The sequence below is a fragment of the Pectinophora gossypiella genome, chromosome 11 (assembly GCF_024362695.1).
Source record: "Pectinophora gossypiella chromosome 11, ilPecGoss1.1, whole genome shotgun sequence".
In the NCBI taxonomy this organism is placed as follows: domain Eukaryota; kingdom Metazoa; phylum Arthropoda; class Insecta; order Lepidoptera; family Gelechiidae; genus Pectinophora; species Pectinophora gossypiella.
The window spans coordinates 12,008,878-12,030,337 of record NC_065414.1 but is presented as its reverse complement, the minus strand read 5'-3'; the positions used below and the strand labels follow the sequence as shown (position 1 = coordinate 12,030,337).

The 21,460-nt window shown below is 37.1% G+C and overlaps 1 protein-coding gene across 1 annotated transcript in view; it reads right to left on the bottom strand.

Moving 5' to 3' along the window:
* Window positions 1-21,460, bottom strand: part of LOC126370560 (phosphatidylinositol 5-phosphate 4-kinase type-2 alpha) — a 242,422-nt gene that overhangs the window by 138,939 nt on the left and 82,023 nt on the right. The gene's annotated exons all lie outside the window — the stretch shown is intronic.

The window sequence follows — 21,460 nt, the reverse complement described above, 5'->3', positions numbered from 1 at the left end:
GCGTTGGGGACCTTGTCGACATCGGACGTGTTTACCAAGTTAAGTGTTATTTGATACCAGAATAAATAAGTGTGATTACTGTTCTTCCGTATTTTTACTACACAAAGATAAATGATGTCTCTTATCCATGAAATTAGAAGGTTAAACGAAGGCAAATCTGTACAGCGCCATCTGTATTTCGCCTGGAATGTCCCTCATTTTGGATTTTAAAAGGACATTCGATCTTACGACTTTAAAGAAGTACTTGATGAGCGGGACAAACGCTTAAACAGTCATCATAGTTTAATTGCTCCGTAAGTTCGTCAACTTTTCAATCGCTCCCAATCGACAAATGATATGTTTTCCAAAACAGTAATATCTTAGTGTTAACATGATAAGGTTTATAATACTCAAATCAATCACTGGAGTGGCCGCGACTCGCGTGACAAATGATACCCGACGCCCCGGCTTGCTTGCTAATGAAAGTATTATACAATATTATACAGGACAAACAGACAGACGCTTATCGCTATTGGTTAGTGATTGTTAATGTTGTCAGGTAATTTGCATCAGAAATGGATCAGCAGCGGATTTTTTCAACGCAGTCTGAGATGAAAAGACACCTTTGTTCGACCATAAAACATATTTTGCTTTAAATTTTCCGAACCAAACGCTTTCTAAATCATTTTTTTTTATAGCACATAGGGAAAATTCACAAAGAGAAAATTTTAATCGAAAATTTTTCACGCCGTTCTGGTCAAGCCGGGACGAGCGTGTTAACCATTACACCACCGGGTCCTCCTCCTTGTCCATGCGAAATTCTTTCTTTTGAAAACGTTTCTTTGTGAGAAATTCGTAAGTCTGTAATAGTTTGCGCCGTACATGGCATAACGCTTTAACGGAAACTAAAAATGAAACATTCAGTATGCGAAAACGTGATTCATTCTAAAGCATAAAATAAGAACTAAAACCCAAGATCAGTATTGATCCTCAATACAAAACTTCGCTACCGGCTTGGACGAGATTTTATCCGCGGATTATCTGAGGTTATCTCACATCTCACTAGTTACCACTGGATCTAACCAGAAACAACCAGATTGTAGACGCCATTCTACATTACAGGCTCGCAACTAGCGCTAGTTCCGCACTTTTGATTTAAACGCGCAGTGAATAATATTTTATGCAATTTTAACTCAAATTTTCTCTACAGAAGTGTGTATCGAATAGTATGAAGGTATTTATGTAAAATCTTACGTTTGTTTATCTGTCTATTGGCTCAGTTTGCGACGTTGTTTGAGGAAGCGGCTTTGGTATTGTCTGATCGATTTGGAATTCTCTGAATGTCTCTGTTATCGGCAATGTAAGATACTTGATATGCGCAAAGATTTCTGATAAGTAGAACTTGCCCGTGATGTAAACGTTAAAATGGCGGTTAAGATTTTTCATGCAGTAGGTAGGTATATTTTCGCTGGTGGTCATAGCCCTCAAGGTTTCCCATTTGTCCAGCCAAGTATTGGAAGTCCACATGAACTAAATCCATAAAGAAAAGAGATAATCTAAACTTCTAAAACTTGCTGAAAAAAGCATAGATCTTTTTCTTTTGGTTTTCCCCGAAGGGCAAGGCAAAGGGAAATTTGCCCATACAGCCATGTCTTACGTATTTTTTTTTTTTCATAAGTTCTAACTGGATATTTTCAAAAGCATAGATAATAATAGATTAGCAATTAAGAATAGATTATAAACGGTGAAAATACCAATTCCATTTTTAAACTTCCTCAATTTTTGCTTTAAATGGGAAACAAAAGAAAACCAGCCATCACCAACAATAAAAAGTCCATCAACTAATAAAGAGTTGCAATCGAGAAAGCACTCAAGAAGTTAAAAACAATTAGCCGCGCTGGCTGATTTATTTCACCCTTTGCTTGTGGAAAAAAATAAAAACAACAATGGCGCGAGATAGCATGGCGGCGGCGGTAGGGTAAAAAGATTAAAAAGTGTCTCTGAATTTGTTCGCTGACAACATCCATCTCAATCAATTTGGGTCCCTGAGGAGTACCCTTTCGGAGGGTACCACTAACACAATTAATGTGAGGGTGGCCTTATATGAGCCGCAAAAGTGTAGATTGAAATGTTAATTCGATATCACGAGGCAAATCCCGCCTCTAGAGTAATAATAATTTGGCACTTGAACTTTGTGGCAGAGGGCCTGTGAATGAAATTAGTCGGAAATCTGAGTATTATATATGAATGGTAAATATTGTAGATTTCGTCTCCATCATCTATTACTTTAAACGTCATCGATTCTGTCTACAACCATACTTTTGGACACTAAAGTTAATCAAAGGCACTAAATATTGCTGATAAGAATGCCTATATACGGTTCACAAAACATTAAAACATATAGCTGATAAACGATTCCGATCATTTCGATCTGGGTGGCCAAAAGGCCATATCAAAGCAATTCGTCTAAAAAGCAATATTGCAATTTGACATTTGCGCATATAAATGTAAGTGCGAACAATAGTCGCTTCTGTAAAAAACCGGACCTGTCAAATCTTCAGGTTAGGTAAGCGGACCCTCTGAAAAACGGGATAATGCTAGGGAGATTATTAGATGAATTGCTTCGATGTGGCCTTTTTAACCCCCTAGTACTCTGAAAGTTCCAATAACTTGTAGGTCTGCTTATTCCGATAGGGACTAGGAGCGTAAGTTCTATCTATTTCCGGCCATGTAGTTAATGCCATCTGCGGAAAATCTACAATAAGTCAAAAAAAGAAGTTCTATCTATTTGTTTTGCCAACAAAGCATATAATCCCGCCACCTTCCCCTGACAAGAACACATTAAAATTCCATTCTACGCATAAAATCTAACTAGATACCAATAGATCGTTAATAACGAACACTATGTCACAGTCTGCAGGCACAGCTATAAAACCTAGGTAAACCTGTTAGCTGAGAGCTAGCCTACGTTATAGCCTGACCGGCGAATAAATAAAACAGCGTTAAACAAATTAATAGACGGCCCATTACGGGGCCATTTGCCCGGCGAGCGAAAGTGAAAGAATTTGCTTACTATTGCTCGTTACAGTACAAAAAAAATAATATACCCTCACTACTATATTCCTAATTTGCGTAGTCAGGGAACTAAGTGCATGCCTTTCACCGTACTGTATTTGCCGTGGTGAGCCGTATCGCCTGCCGAAATTAAGTTAAAAGTAATATACAAGGTGTTAGTGACATAGCAACGAAAACTTTGAGGGATAATTCAGACCGTGATTCTGAGTTGCTATCAAGTGGAATTTTCCGTCGCAAAAGTACGGATCGGAAAATAATTAGAAAACACACAAAAATTTTCATGTTTTTTTTTGGCAGGAAATTCAACTTAATATCAAATCATGGTCTCAGTATTCGTTACGGTGTCACTAACACCCATAACTACTTGTGTTGCTAAAGTATGTACTTGTACGGGGTGTAAGTGACATCGTAACGAATACTGAGGTAGATGATTCAGACCAGGTTTCTGAGTTAATATCAAGTGGAATTTTCCATCGCAAAAGTATAAAAAAAATAAAAAAAAATTTTTAAAAACTAAAAACCAATCATGAATTTTGCGAGGGAAAATTCTACTTGATATTAACCCAGAATCATGGTCTGAATCATCCCCCTGAGTATTCGTTACAATGTCACTAACATCCTGTATAAATAAGGTGCAAAAAGTCCAACCATTTTCTTGCAAAGTAATAAATTAACTGGTTGCACTTAAGACCTGCTGGTTGCATGTCGTTTCTGTAATAGACCAAAAACTCCTACAAAAACATAAATTTTATAATTATGAAAACTAAGAGACAAAGCCCAACCCCCTAAGACACTAGTCTTTCGAGCGTCGTCGCCGTGCCAGCGTCCGCGCAACATCCACGCGACGCCGACGCCGCGGCGACGCGACTACGCCAGCGCTGGGCGGCTGCCGAACGCCGAGCGTGCGCGGAACTGGCGTCGCGTAACTAAGAGCACTTTTCATTAGGATGAAATGATAAAATCTTACTTGCATAACCTAATTAAAACTCCTGCATTAATTAATACGACAATACTTAATAAATGACACGCACAGACCTAAGAAGAAAAATCCCAGAATTCGAGGCGGTGGTCGGACAACAATATTGATAACAAGCGCCTTAAGAACTGGCGACATACTTTGAATAATTAATATGGAAGGGTCAGTCCCCCCCATCTCCCTCCTACCCCCATCACCCGTCCAATCATGGGCAATCAAGCCCTATTGAGCCTCGTGTCTTTTTACAAACGTTTCGCGGTCGCCACTAACGAATAAGAATTGGAGATCTGTGCCCTCATCGTTCGGATTCTTGACTGGTTTGGTGCATCATTTAAAAAGTATAAATAAAAAATAAAAAGAGTTTATTTCGGTCATGATCCATAGAGGTTAGTAACAAACAATAAACAACTTAATCTAATTGTTCTTCAAATTGTTTACTTATATATAATTTTATGTCACTCGAAAGGTCTACATTCAATGTCTGTCTTAACTATTTATTTTATTCAATGTGACATTGAGAAAGTACCTAAAGTCAATGTAGAGGTTGTTACTCAGTTAACAATGTCCTATATTTACCTAATAACATAAGCTCGCGACTATATGTCGCGCGGGCGGGTATGTCGCATCAGTATTAAGATATGGTATTATCTTTTGGGGTAATGCTTCTAAACAAGAAGATGTGTTGAAGGCTCAAAAACGCTGTGTACGAGCGATATGTGGGTTACGCCCCTCAGACAGTTGTAGACCGCATTTTAAAAGACTCCGACTATTAACAGTACCTTCAATGTACATATACGAGACTGTTATGTTTGTGAGAATGAATATGAATCGCTTTGCCAAAGTAAAAAGCTTAAGACGAAGCTATAAGTTGGTTCACGTAAGTGGTAAAACTACTTTGTTTAAAAACAACATTTATGCCATGGATGCCATGGCTCCAAACCTATATAATAATCTGCCTGATGGCCTACTTAGAATTAGCAATAACGTGAAATTTAAAAAACAGTTATTTAATTTATTAGTTGACAAAGCATACTAATAATTTTAATATTTGTCAATTTTCAAATAAGACGACGACACTGAATTTAGTATAATATGGGTATTATTTAAGTTATAGTATTCGTAACGGTAATGTGTAATTGGTTGGTGTTTGTTGTTAATTTTATTGACATTGTGTACTATTCAGCACATATTGGAATGTATTCACTCAATGCATGAACTCTTCAGATATTTGTATGCCAGTCTCATGGCAGTGCATACTGATACATGTTTAATGTTATGTAATGTTTAATAAGATCTTCTTGACGTATGTACACAAATAAATTATTTTGTATTTGTATTTGTACTAAATTCCCTATTGGGATACTCAGAGGAACATCCTTCGGAAGATGACCTAAGTACGCACGCTACACCGAGCTTTCTGTTAGGCTAATGTGGTAGGTGGTAGGCCATATCGCTGTCTATAACGGTCTAGCCAGCTGTGCATACAATATAAATACCTTTAAAACCTACTTGTATGTACACACACACACCTAAGCAATCCAGAATACCGACCTCATAATACATAATCCCCCCTTCAGCCCCACATACAGACAACCTCACAGGCAGTACTAATTCTCGAAAGCCTCCCTCAAAGCTAAATCCAAAGAAAGAAGCCCATATTAAAATTTCCTTGAGAATAATCCCAACTCAACACAATATCAAAATTTAATATCATTTTAATCTTAATTCTCCTTATTAATGTTGTCTAAGGAAGGTTTTGTGTCATTCTGCACTCTAAACCTTGTACCTCGCCTGCCAAAAATGTATCTTAAAGTCTTATTTCGTAAGGTTTACTTTCAAACGTACAGGGTAAAAGTATTTCGTACAAAAGAAGGGAAATCCTGAAAGCAGGTAAGTTCAAAGATAAGATTGTGTATTCTGAAACACGGTTTAATTAGGTCGGTTTGGATTCCGCCAGGATTGGAATATTAGCATTTTGTAAATCTGCCGATGAAAGGGAGGTTTAAAAGTAGGGTTGGAAGTGGGACATTATGTCAATTTGCATATTTTCTAATTTTGATTTCATAATTAGGTCGCATATTTGTAATCCAAAACATACAAAGTCCACAAGTCGTTGAAAAACAATAATGCGACAATGATAAGACATCATGTAAGTATGACAGTATTTATTTTATTAAAAATGTCTAAGACCTTTAGCACACACACACACCCATACACACACACACACACACACACCACACATACACATTCCTGATAAATGCATTTTCGGAGGTATGTGACCTAACCTGTATTGGACTGATTTTCCCTTCGCGGGTTGGAAGGTCAGACACAAATCAAATCTCCAGGTTAGGTAAGCGGACCCTGTGAAAAAAACGGGATAAGGCTAGGAAGATGAAGATCTCTAAGACCTTTCATGAAACTTTATTCTTTCAGTAATTGAACCGTCACTCGTTATAATAATAAAAAAGCCTTGTTTTTCCTCGATTTTCCAATTTTCAGAGCAAATTTCCCAGCATTTTTTCCGTATATATAGATTAACTTTAAATAACTTTTTGTATCCCACAAACACACGCATGTAACCGTAGATACATAAAATAGGGTTCCGTAATTAAAAGCCGAAAAACCCCGCGTGATGGATCGTTTAGCCGTTAATTGATGGGCTTCGTGTGTACAGAACACTTCCAATGTTTAATTACATTAACTTTTTGTCGTCTCTTCATTTCCATCAGTAATTGATGTATGGAACTCCAAAAATAGAGGTCCGGTCAACATGGGTGTAGAGTAGAGAATAGAGTAGGTAGGATTGACGTTCACTCTACGATGTTCTTGGAGTGAATAAGGTACATCGAACACTTTAAGCTGCTTGTTTTTCCGGGCAGCGTAATTAGAAATGCTAGTTCAATACGTCTACGCCAGCCGAGACGAACTGGAGTACGATTTCCGAGCGAAAAACGCCTGGAACCCTGCTATGAATGAGGGTTTCTAGCACATTTCAACGTTTATTAACTTAGAAATCCTACTCTAGTTCCTCACCATCTGCGACGTATATTCCGGGCGTTTTTCGCGTTGGAGTAATCCTACTCCAGTTCGTCTTGGCCAGCGGGGCCGTATTGAACTAGAATGTCTAATTGCGCTCCCTGGCATGTCGAAAAATCCGATAGAGGGACTGTGTCCTTTCTAAAATGATGGACTATTGTTATGGGCATTAGGCTGATCCCTTGTCACCATAAGGTTCATCACATCCATCTCAAGAATTCGTAAACAGAACGACCAGTTGAGTACAGGGAGGTTAAAATGGCCCAATCGAAGCAATTCATCTAAGAAAGCAATATTGCTATTTGTCATTTTATTGATTGCATTGCGCACTTATTTTTATATGCGCAAATGTCAAATTGCAATATTACTTTTTTAGATGAATTGCTTCGATGTGGCCTTTATTACCTCCCAGTTAGTGATAATATTTCAATAAGATAACATTTTACAATAATGTCAATGCGCGGTAAGAATTAGATCTGTCAAAGTCAGCTAGTGTTGTGACACACACCACACATACACATTCCTGATAAATGCATTTTCGGAGGTATGTGACCTAACCTGTATTGGACTGATTTTCCCTTCGCGGGTTGGAAGGTCAGACACAAATCAAATCTCCAGGTTAGGTAAGCGGACCCTGTGAAAAAAACGGGATAAGGCTAGGAAGATGAAGATCTCTAAGACCTTTCATGAAACTTTATTCTTTCAGTAATTGAACCGTCACTCGTTATAATAATAAAAAAGCCTTGTTTTTCCTCGATTTTCCAATTTTCAGAGCAAATTTCCCAGCATTTTTTCCGTATATATAGATTAACTTTAAATAACTTTTTGTATCCCACAAACACACGCATGTAACCGTAGATACATAAAATAGGGTTCCGTAATTAAAAGCCGAAAAACCCCGCGTGATGGATCGTTTAGCCGTTAATTGATGGGCTTCGTGTGTACAGAACACTTCCAATGTTTAATTACATTAACTTTTTGTCGTCTCTTCATTTCCATCAGTAATTGATGTATGGAACTCCAAAAATAGAGGTCCGGTCAACATGGGTGTAGAGTAGAGAATAGAGTAGGTAGGATTGACGTTCACTCTACGATGTTCTTGGAGTGAATAAGGTACATCGAACACTTTAAGCTGCTTGTTTTTCCGGGCAGCGTAATTAGAAATGCTAGTTCAATACGTCTACGCCAGCCGAGACGAACTGGAGTACGATTTCCGAGCGAAAAACGCCTGGAACCCTGCTATGAATGAGGGTTTCTAGCACATTTCAACGTTTATTAACTTAGAAATCCTACTCTAGTTCCTCACCATCTGCGACGTATATTCCGGGCGTTTTTCGCGTTGGAGTAATCCTACTCCAGTTCGTCTTGGCCAGCGGGGCCGTATTGAACTAGAATGTCTAATTGCGCTCCCTGGCATGTCGAAAAATCCGATAGAGGGACTGTGTCCTTTCTAAAATGATGGACTATTGTTATGGGCATTAGGCTGATCCCTTGTCACCATAAGGTTCATCACATCCATCTCAAGAATTCGTAAACAGAACGACCAGTTGAGTACAGGGAGGTTAAAATGGCCCAATCGAAGCAATTCATCTAAGAAAGCAATATTGCTATTTGTCATTTTATTGATTGCATTGCGCACTTATTTTTATATGCGCAAATGTCAAATTGCAATATTACTTTTTTAGATGAATTGCTTCGATGTGGCCTTTATTACCTCCCAGTTAGTGATAATATTTCAATAAGATAACATTTTACAATAATGTCAATGCGCGGTAAGAATTAGATCTGTCAAAGTCAGCTAGTGTTGTGACGTTCATTAGCGTAGTGATGTAACAAACGATGTTAGGTCGATCGATTATTTTATATCTAATGCTATATGTACGTACGTAGTACTATAGTGTTACTATTACTATACTAGACAATCAATAAGTTTCCGTTGGTAATATGTGACCTAGAGGGTTAAAATGGCCACATCGAAGCTATTTATCTAAGAAAGCAATATTGCAATTTGACATTTGCGCATATAAAAGTAAGTGCGCAATGCAAAGAAATGTCAAATAGCAATATTGCTTTCTTAGATCAATTGCTTCGAAGTGGCCATTTTAACCCCCCAGTAGTGTCTTCATAATCTATGTTAGACTTTTAAGGACTGGTATTATGGGCTCCATTATTAAAGGTTCTGATAGATATTGTGTCTGTTATAAGACACATTTCTACCACTACACCTACCTACCTACCCTTCTGTTAAGTGTACTATATTCTAAGATCAAATAATTTCAGCCAAATCTTTCGGTTTTCTGAAATTTTAAGCAAAACCAAACACGTATTAAGAAAGTTATTGACTCAAAAACTGTTGACCATTGGGTGTACTGACACCTCTGCCTATCCATTCGGGGATACAAGCGTGATGCTGTATTATGATGCTCGACCATTTGAATACGAGGTACTCATAAAAACCAACAACTGAAAAACTCAAAACAAAACGAAACAATAAAACAAACACACAAACCACAAAACGAATGAACTCATTTGCAAAATCAAAACACAACACGGAGTCAATCAGTCAGAACGGAACGTGGTACCCTTCACAGGGTGTTCATTCATTTGGCTGTACAGGGTGCTTAGACAAAGCGAGCGTTATTAAAGAACGCACACAATGACTCGATGACAAAACTCTTACTTTGAACTGCCTCCTAATCGCGGGGAAACTTTATTTTCTGGTGGCTTGCGCTCGCTGTAACGTCGATGTGTTAGACACTGATTTTATTCTAATACCTCTATAATTAATATAAAAAGTAGTGACATCGTAACAAATACTGACGGCGGATGATTCAGCTCATTACTGAGTTAATATCAAATGGACTTTCCTGTCGGAAAATTCATGAAAACTTCAGTGTTTTTTTAAATTATTTTCCGTACTATATTTCTGCGATGGAAAATTCCACGTGATATCAACTCATAATCATCGCCTGAGTCATCTCTCAAAGTTTTCGTTACGATGTCACTAAACCTGTAATTAGTGTAGCTTTTAAGTATTTTTCTTTTCTTTTGTTGTGCCACCAACAAATTTGCGCAGGTTGCACAACTAATTTAGTGTGACCCAACCATGGTATGCTAGAAAGACCGGTATCCGACATTAAAAAGACAACGTACAACGTTGAAAAGGTTAAGATTTTAAAGTGTAGAATGCGAGAAGAGTAACAAGAATGAAGCCATTCACCGCTGGGTGGTTGGCAGACAATGCGGCGATGGTTTTGTTCGCCATCGACGTGAGGGAGCGGAGGTAATGAAAAATATGCTGCAAGATTACCTCCCCTTCCCCCTCTTTATACCTGTGTAAGCTTGTTGTCTAAATTTTCATGGGTTCCATTACAATTGCTATTAAATTCTTCCCTCCTTCAGCAGGTGCTATTGGGAATAGGCCATAGACAATACACTTAAACACGGTTCCGGTATGCCTGCCACTTATACACAACACTAACTACAATAATAGTGATAGGAACTTAAGTATACAAACTAACTACTTAATGGCGAGAGAGAGAGAGAGAGAGAAATATTTATTCATCAACAACGCATATGTGTTAGTAAATGATTTATTTCTAGTGTTAGTATAAAATAAAAAGAACATAACAATATCAAACCGACCGAGAGACCGAGAAGGACTTACGATGACCAAATTGGAGATGTCCTTAGAAAAGGTTTAATACGATCTACTCTGAACCGGCGTGCGTGTATGAAGCGATTGATGAATGTGGAGGAAGCAAGAGAAGTGTGTCAGGATCGAAGCAAATGGAATTCTATAGTCTCTGCTTACCCCGGTGGGAAATAGGCGTGAGTTTATGTATGTATGTATAACAATATCAAAAACTTATGATCATAATTAGTGATGCACCGGATCCGAACGAAAGCCGGATCCAAACCGGGTACCCGTCCCATCTCTAATCATAATATCTTGTTCTGTGTACAATAAACTGTTAACAATAAAATCATCACCATCATCTCCCGTTATCCCGTTTTTCACAGGGTCCCCTAACCTAACCTGGAGATTTGATAGGTCCGCTTTTTTACAGAAGCGACTGTCTGAACTTCCAACGCGCGAAGGGAAAACCAGCTCAATATAGGTTAGGTCACATACCTCCGAAATGCATTTCTCGGGAATGTGAGTTTCCTCACGATGATTTCCTTCACCGCTGAGCACGTGATAATCATTTATGATCTAAACATTATTTCGAAAACAATACAATACAAAAACGCTTTATTGCACATATAAACACAACACTAAAAACAATTACAAATGTGTCAAGAGAAGTACAATCGGCGGCGTTATTGATAAATAGCAATTTCTTCCAGGCAACCTTAGGGTGAATGAACTTGCTACATATTGGAGTCGGGGGGAACAAATTCGAAAATCATTGGTTTCGGCCTATTTTGGGATTCGAACCTGCGACCTCAAAGAACCTGTTTTATAATAGTAATATTCTTTATTCTCATATCTATTACATTCTAAATAATAGCAATTTTCTTCATACTGCTTTGTTTACAGACAATTTATTTGTTATATAATAGAAGGGCTATGTCGCTTAAATGGAGACCCCAATCCACCAGAAGTTTTTATTTATTTAATCGGTGATTTTGTTTGAAAAGTGATCACAAAATTGTCTTGTACTGGGAGCTCTGCCTATTCTAATCTGTGCATATAGCTACAGCAACTTGTAATTCTAAAACACTTCACACAAGCACTCAGCTATTGCAATTATTACCTATAGCAGGTCTGATAATATCAGGCATTACAGTGCAGAACAAGCGATATAATTACCTATGCGGGGGTTGAAGTCAATTCAATTGATAACTTATTATCCATGGGATTTTCCACCGCCGTACTTATATCAGAATACAGTTACTTTTTACTAAACGTCAAACCACGAAATTGCTACGGAATTCGTACCTATGCAACCTGTGACATCATAGAAAAACGTGACAAAATGACGCACTTATTATTAGTGGTCTACATTATTATTAAATTTAATAAATTAATTAAATAGAAAAAGGAAAACGTTTTTTTCTCACCTTTAGTGTCTAAAATTTAGGTTATCGCGCGCGGTTTGACTTCTTTGCTGGGTTTCCAGCATTACGACGTTTATTTACCGACTATTAGTCGGAACCTAAGGTCCTATTTTAATTTATCGCGCCACGTGCGATAACGCTTCACGTGCAGACCCTACAAATTACCAGAAATATACGTCTAAGTTGCATAGTGTTGCATTTATTTTGTTTAATCATATACGTAGTATAAGATAATAGTACTTCATTGAGACACAAAGGGCTCAAGTTACAGAAAAAGCGACAAACAAATACAGAAAGGCACAACAGGTGGCCTTATTGCTCACGCAGCAATTTCTTCCAGGCAACCTAAAACTCAGTGTGTTTTTTTTTTTTTTTGCTGAAGGCATGCAGGTTGACCATCTGCACATGTATTGAAACAAAGCTAACATTCTCGAGACAACGAGGGAGACAATGCGCGGTGCAATATGTTTGATATATCGCGACGCTGCGCTCGCGCCGGACAATGGACTCGAGTGGACGCAGCCGGCGCGTTGCGCTATGGCGACTAATAGGTCTTGATCCATGGTGGGTTTGAGACCTTTTCGAGATAAATAAATAAATACTTTTGTGCTACTACGAATTTTACGTTTTATAAAGAAATTAGAAAAATAAAATGGAATTTTCCTATGCATTCTAGACTTGTAAAAAAAGACCTTTAATTCTTTAGTAAGTATTTGTTTAATCTAATTTCCTAATAAGAACCTATACTGTTGTTAATAAGTAAATAATATTTACAAAATATGTACATTACTAAATAAATAATTAAGCCAGTATCAAGACTGCTGCACTCCCTTATTTCACCAGTACACTAAATACCGTGTTATAGACCAACGGACAATGTCCAGCGGTCAATGTTCAAAACACTACTCCCCAATATCTTCCAGTTTCCCACGACATTGTCCAAAAAACAATTGCAAAATATCCAAAAATATTGCTAAAGAAACCAACCTTTATTTAGCGCTGCGAAACAACGTATTAGGAACATTCTGTTTGGAGTTTCACTTTCAGTGGGTGCAAAATTATCCTGGTCAAACACAAAAGGTCTTTCACACAATGGTTTAGTAGTCCAAACATAAGGTTAGAGGTATTATTTCAAATCTGGGGTCAACCTTTTGGTTAGCCGCAAAATTTATCGCTCCCCGTGTGGGTGAAACGGATTAAAATTTGATCGATTTGACATTTGTAGGTCCTCAAATCGTGAGAATTTCGGTCCTTCATGTTCCCAATACGATTGTTGTTAAGATTTTAAAGATCCATCTTCGATAAATGGCTTGGAAATGTAAAGAAAGATGTGATTCATTATGTTACTTTGCGTTTGTATGTGAGTTGTCTACAAACAGACTTAGTACACACAAGAACTTCCAATTGCCCACAAAGGAAAGTTATTTTAAGTAATTTTCTAAAAGTGTACAGAAATTCAAATTTCTTCATCGACACGTCCATATACTCAGTATCGAAATTCAGATTAATCGAATCTACTCGAATCGAAGGTCACAGTTTGAAAAAGATGATTCTCCGACATTCGCAAGGGTTTATAGTTCGGTTTTATCTACGAATAAATAATAAGGGTTTTATACATAATAAAGTAACAAATTGCTACTTACCTACCACGATCCCGACATAATAACTTTGACACACTATTGTCGCTACTTTATATACCTTACTAGTTTTTGCCCGGGGCTTCGCTAGCGTTAAATTCGGGGTAACCTAGAAAATTGGAAAACTCCCATATTTCACCCCTCTTCGAAGGGGCAGATTTCCAAAAAAAAAATCATGCACGATTTTTTTGTTAGTCACAAATAGCCCGCTTACTAATTTTTAGCTCTCTACCTTGAAAATTTCGGAATGCTTCATATAAACTTCCACCCCCCATTTTAGGGAAGTGGGGGGTTAGAAAGAGACAAAAAGTAGCCTGTGTCAACTCCATCCTTTCAACTATCTCCCCTAAAAAAATCACATCAACTCGTCGCTCCGTTTTAACGTGAAAGAGGGAGAAACTAACAGACCCACAGACTTTCGCATTTATTAGTATGGATGCTCGCCGGTTTAGACTACTATTTGTCTTAAATTTTGTACCTAACGTGGGTGGGTGGGTGAGAGCCCTCAGCGCTTCCCATTCGTCCTGCCAAGAAGTTAATGCCATTGCGGCAAACCTACAATAAGTCACGTCGAAAAAATAGTTAATATACTCATTAGCTATTGTATTTGTTCGGCTTAACCAGAGCTGTGGTGGGTACCAGTGCGTATCACCTACATCGACCGCTCGGGGCTTCTCTTTTACATCTGCCTCTCTTTTAGATGTCAATTCACTGCACTTTCCAGTGTGAGCTGAACTTCTATAAGCTATGAGGTGCGGAGAGTACGGCCAAATAGTTCCGGAACTGGCACAGATGCAAATAATTGGATACAAAGACCTCAGACCGTAAATAAGAACTATTCGATCGGTAGTGTCCTAGTGCGAAATTAACTCCAATAAGGACTGATATCAGAACCACTGCACCGATTCCCTGAAATAACGTTAGTTATAGTTACCACAGGACTTTCATAAAAAGTGCCTCCTAGACACTACGCGGAGTTGGCTGGAAGAGATCTCTTTAAGAGATAAGTCCACCTTTTGTACCTATTTTAATAATCATTAATTCAATTATTATCAATAATTGAAGGGAAGAAAGGAAGGGGTAGACCTAGCAGAACATTTATGAAACAAATAAAAGAGAAGGTGCAGGTCGTGTCGTATCAGGAGGTGAAGATTTGGCGGGAAGAAGAGAGGAATGGCGATCACTCCACCGACAAGAGCGCAGCTCTTAAATAGAGAGAGAACAATAATCATGTAAATAAATCATTTGATTCAACAAAATCAGAATTAAAAAAGTATAGCTTCCATAGGATATACAGGTCGTTTGATATGATATGCAAATGGTATAATTCGTCAATAGCCGGCGGCCGCACTAATTGATTCCTGTTTACCCCCCTACGCCAGCGGCGTGCAGCTACTGACTTTTTGAATAATTCATTCATTGCAGAACCGTCCGCCATTGATTTTCATATTTTACACTTGTTTGAAGGTCATTTCGGAAGTCAATATTCGAAGCATTATTTGGGTGAAATTACACTTTTAAATACCTACTTACTTACATTTAACATTTATTATTTAATTTATATTTATTTTGGTGGGTTGTGGGTACTTAGTTCATCTTCTGACGAATGTACCTCTGACTACCCCAGTTGGAATATCTATATATTATCTTCTTAAATTTTCAAAATAATGATCATTTTTTAATTCAAAAGGGTATGGTTAGCCGTTTATGCTACTTTGATTACGATTAAGTATATTATATTTAGTAAGCTTACTTACGTATCAAGTTGTAATAATAGGCCACTTGATAACCTACTCAAATGACATACTTCAAAATGAAAGTTTTCTTTGGAGTTTGTATGGAAATACTGTCCTGGGACGTCATCAATAAAATCGTTTTCAAATTCGAAAAGTGAAATGATATAATTTTTTGATCATCTTATCATTTTTTCTTTGATCCAGTCAAATACTTTTATTATTATTCATGTTAAATTAACATTTTCAATGGTTTCAAAAAGGTATGTTTTATAAACAGATTATAATTCCAAACAGTTTTAATTATGCCAGTAAGAATCTTATAACGCTTTTAATCCAAGAATATGGTTCACTAAGCCAGCTTGTTGGCAACATTAAAGTCATATAATTCTATTTAAAAGGCGGTAGCTTCATCCAAATCAATACTTTCCATCCTTACCAAATCAGAACATGTGCCAAAATCATTTTGCAATTCGACAAATTTAAAAACGCAACGCAAACGCTCCCCCAGTCGTATTCAAGTATGCCATTCCTAAACTAAAACTATGAGGGGTGGTTCAAAGAATTGATATTTTATTGCGCCCTGGGTCCACTTTTCTGCAATATTTTATATTCTTTTCGGCGTATTTCTGTGGTTTTTTGTGCAATTTTACCTTTTCTATTGTTAACCTTACTATTTAGGGCAAACTCTTCCTTTTTCCCTTTAAAACAGAGACTATTGCCGCTACATTAGGCTGTTGCAGGATGTTGGTTTTATCTCTACATATCGTCACACGCACGGCTGAGTAGTATATCATTTTCTTTTTACAAATGGCTTCCAGTATCTGTTGCAACGACCTAATCTAGTAAAGAATAAACAATGGAATCAGAGTCCTTGTGAATCTCAAAGGGGAATTTACATGGAGCCGATAAATTCTTCCGGTTGATGATTTTTATTATATTTTTGTGGGGAGTAAAACCGAGTGCGTGAGTTTATCGCCCGTCAAACTTTTATGTAAATCAATGTATGTGAATTGTATTGGAGTTTTATTTTAGGATGGTTTTGAGTCCGACTTATTTATAAAGTTCTTATTGGAAAAGTTCTTATGCTAATAAGTAATAATGAAATAGGATTAATAATTAAGTTTTTCGTTTATTTACAACTAAAAGACAAAATTAGAATACGTTTAATAAATATTCAAACATATTTTTTTGTAATAAAAACACTCTTTCAACTCGACGAGACTGAAACACTAGTTTGAACAAACGCAACATTCTCAACTGAATTTAACTTTTCAATCAAAATCGAAGACAAAGTCAAACGCCAGCTTACCAACTCGAATCCCCTATAAAAAATTACAACCTGGGAATGGAACCTGGGACTGTAACTCGTAAATCACTCCAGCTGTAATATCGTGTCGTAACAGCAAATTTCACGGTACGATTCACTTACTAATGTGACCGAAATCAGTTAAAGAAATCGATTCCTGTTTCATTGCTTGTTTTGAATCGACTAAATTTGGTTTCGAATGCTTTTAATAAATGTGATATTTGAGGATGCTTGTTTAAAGTTTAGAGTAGAAGGGTACAGAACCATAAGGGGTTCGATTTCTGGCTACGTAAAAGTGCTTTTTACTTAGGTACCTAGATTTTAGGTGGTACGTGGAGTGAGTCGTTATAAACGGCATTCCATCACCATCACAAATAAGTTAAATAGAAATCGTTTAATGTCACCGTTAGATTTGTCTTTATTTAGTAATCAGAATTTCATAATTTATTTTTGACCTAGAAAACTAGCCAATTGCCATGAAATTTTGAATTAGGTATAGGTGCCAATAAAAGCTACAAATAAAAACATATATTTACATCGCATAAACAGTACAACGTGTACTATCAACATCCAATTGAATGGTAGAAACTACAGCCTACGGCAAAGTCGGCATGCTACAAAAATCTTATGTTTAAGTCCCGTGGTTTTAATACTTCATGTATGGATTCTGCGGGTCATCCTGAACTCTATATGATACTGGTACTTTAACATCTCACCCGAGAGCGTTCACCCCTGACCTCTAACTGCCGTTGGTCATCTCGAGACGTATGCTGTCTCTCTCGCAGCTATGGGGAGTGCATAAGTGCCTCTCTGTCTGTGGTGCACGATGCGATCACAGCGTTGGATCCGGGTGTCCTCAGAATTGCACTCGCTTGCACGGTACACGAAATGTGCAAGTTCGAAATTCAAAATTATTGTTCAATGTTAGTAAAGCTTAATCATTTATTTAAATACATTAATTCAATAATCATTTATTTATATGAATAATGACCAATGAGTTATTCATTTATCTCAAATGCAGTTTTCACTAACACACATGCATGGGTTCATTATAGACGGCGATTCGGTTCACCACCTATCACGTAGCTCTAACAGAAAACTCGGTGAGATGTGCGGTCACGAGTACTAATATGTATACACTTTGAAACCATGTCACAATAACTTTTTTAACAAATTAAACCGCAAGTCTCATTAAATGTCAAATATGATAGTGTGACAGGGTTCTAAAGTGGGTACATTACATTGCTCATGACTGTAGGTACTTAGATTATCTTGCGATGGATGTATGATATGCTGCAAAAGTCCAATCAGTTTCTTGCAAAGTAATAAATTAACTGGTTGCACTTAAGACCTCCTGGCTACATGTCGTTTCTGTAATAGACCAAAAACACCTATAAAAACATAAATTTTATAATTATGACAAATGATGGTTCATAATTTCACCACTGTTTACAAATAATTCGCTAGGCTCAGTGACTGCACTTTCGCTCTTTGATTGTACCCCAATGATGAAATACGGCTTAACGTGTCCTACGAAACACGGAATCATCATACTTTTACGGACAATCAAGTTATCGAAGCCTGCACAGTCCTTACCAAACAAAGGACAGTCTCATTTTCAAATTCAAATGTCATAAAGTGATTTCGACAATGTCCCCATCGGAAATCGAACGCGGACTTTCAGATTGTGTCCCCAACGCTCTAACCATTAGGCCACGGAGGCTGAGAATATTAAAAAGTATCGTGTGCCAAGTAAAATGCTACAACGAGGTACCGATTCATATATTTTTCAAATACTAATCAGTATTCAGTTAAATCGTCAAAATGTGTGCCCCGGTATAATCAAAGCAGGGAAGATGTTCGGCCGGGCCGCATTACCTGTTCGGTAACCAACATACAACACGCTGCGCTTACACTTACACACACATGCAATATCAAATGCACACAACTTAAAGTTTTTCTTTATTAATATTATTATTAATAACCCTCAATGTCCCACTGCAGGGCAAAGGCCTCTCTTCCCTTCTTCCACTCTTCCCTGTCCCTAGATTGCTCGCGCCACCGTTTCGAGAAGCGGTCTAACTCGTCGCGCCATCTTTTCCGTGGCCTTCCCCGACGTCTGACAGCATTTGCAGGAACCCACTCTGTAGCTTTTTTGGTCCAGAGGTCATCGGGCATTCGGGCAACATGTCCAGCCCAGTCCCATTTCAAGCAGGCAGCCTTTCTCGCTACGTCTGCTATTGAAGTTTTTCTATTTCGGAAATAATTTTAATCCTCCATACACACACACATATATACATCAACTGCCCGGGGTGAAGGGGAGTGATTCGATCCTGACTAACTTCTCCTGCTTCCTCCACATACATCAATCGTTTCATACATGCACGACGGTTCAGAGTAGGTCGTACTAAACCTTTCTAAGGACATCTCCAATTTGGTCAATGTAAGTCCTTCTAGGTCTTCCTCTGCGAGCCCTACCATCAGCTTTCGCTTTATATACCGCTTTCGTATATACCAATTACTTTGCAATAATAGATAAATTAAACATCATCAATTTCAGAGCCACGCTCTTGTCGGTGCAGCATTTTCCATGCTACTTAAAATAAAAAAAATAAAAATAAACAAATAAATAAAATATAATTTAGTATAGATATTTTAATTACAACTTTTGAATATTTATTTACTGATTACCATGTAAGTAAACCATTTAAGAAAAAAAAATACTAAATAAACCTATTTTATTATTTTATCTGTCCCCTAGTGTATTTCCGGCATTAATAAGGCGCACGTATGCTCAGTGCCTCAGTACTCACGTTCTGGCTCGGATCACGTTCACAAACACCGGTCCAGCACCACAGTACTCTATGTCATAATAAATAATCATATCACCAAATTGTGAACCTAAGGTGGTGTGAACCCTAGGTACCTATTGTGCGAAAAGATCTGCAGACTTCAGACAGTTTGTTCAAAAGATACAGGGTGTTAGTGACATCGTAACGAATACTGTGGGGGATGATTCAGACCATGATTCTGAGTTAATTAACATCAAGTGGAATTTTCCGTCGGAAAATTCATGATTTTTTTTTATAAATTCCACTTGATATCAACTCAGAATTATGGTCTGAATCATCCCTCAAAGTTTTCGTGACGATGTCACTGTACATAATTTTAAAGATTTAGGTACAATGAGGGATTTTACAGGCTACCTTCCTCAAAACAATATAGGTGGATAGATAACAGACATCTTTAATCTTTGGGTATAAATTATAACCCTTTTTATTACACCCATTCGGATCATAATAAAGAGAAACAATATAGGTAGCAACATATTAGGCTAGTTTCCAACTAGTCAAATCAGTTACTTTTTACTAAACGTCAAAACACGAAATTTATATAGAATTTGTATAAAAAAGCAACCTGTGACGTCATAGATAAACGTGACAAAATGTCGCACTTATTATTACATTTTTCTTTATTAAAATTCATAAATAACTTAAATAGAAAAATTTAAACGTTTTTTGACACCTTTAGAAGTGTATTTATTTAGTAAACAGAATTTCATAATTTATCTTTGACCTAGGAAACTACCTATTTATACATTAATATTTATATTTTTTTCATTTATATTTATACGTCAATGATTTATCCCCAAAACAGAGTTTTAACAAAAAGTATTACAAATATAACAACTGATTAAAATCTAACACAAAAGTCAGGCGGTGGCGCGTGAAAATCACATAAAATAAAAATCATTAAGGGTTCCTTTTGTTACCCAGACACCCCTAAAGTTGTGGTCGGCGTGTATAATTATGTAGGGTGATTGACGTCAGGGACGGGTTAAAGAGACACCTTGTTTGATTTAACCGACTGTGGCGATAAAAAGATGGGTATAGGTATTTATTATTTATAGAGACATGTTCGACATAAACGATTAGTATATGTATACTATGGTAATTTCGTGTTTTGACGTTTAGTAAAAAGTAACTGATTTGACTAGTTGGAAACTACCCTACTGTTACTATAGTAACACAATAAATGGCAGTTATATTTATTTTTAGTTGTTTCCTTGACTTGTAAAGGTTTCATACGTATATAAGTAGAAAACTATAAAAGATTTTGTTTCTGCAATAAAACTTTTTGTCCGGCCAAGTAGTTAATGCCATCTGCGGAAAATCTACAACAAGTCACGTCAAAAAAAAAAAGCAATAAAACTTACGTAAGTATTTATATTAGGTATTTAGAAATAAAGTTGAGTTCAGTACAGTGTCTATTTTAAAGACTTATTCAACAATAGGTGTGCATATCCGTCACTTAACTAACAGATAGGATATCATAGTGTTTATCAGCAAATGATAAAACATAAATTATTCATTTTTATCCCAGATGAGCGATTCGTTTATCGCGTAAAACGACAAACCGGAGCATAATTTTATGAACTGTCAGTTGGCGGGTAATCCGCGATATTACTTTACACTGTTTTAGTTCCATTAAAATTTATTACATTGGCTGACACGGAAGCCACACTAGTAATAATAATATTTCCACTAGTTAATTAAAAGGGAGTCCTGGCAAAACATAAGCTTTTGATATCGTATCGCGGGTGAACACGCGTTTTAAAACCAGAGATCAACTTTAGTTCAGCGCCATCTAG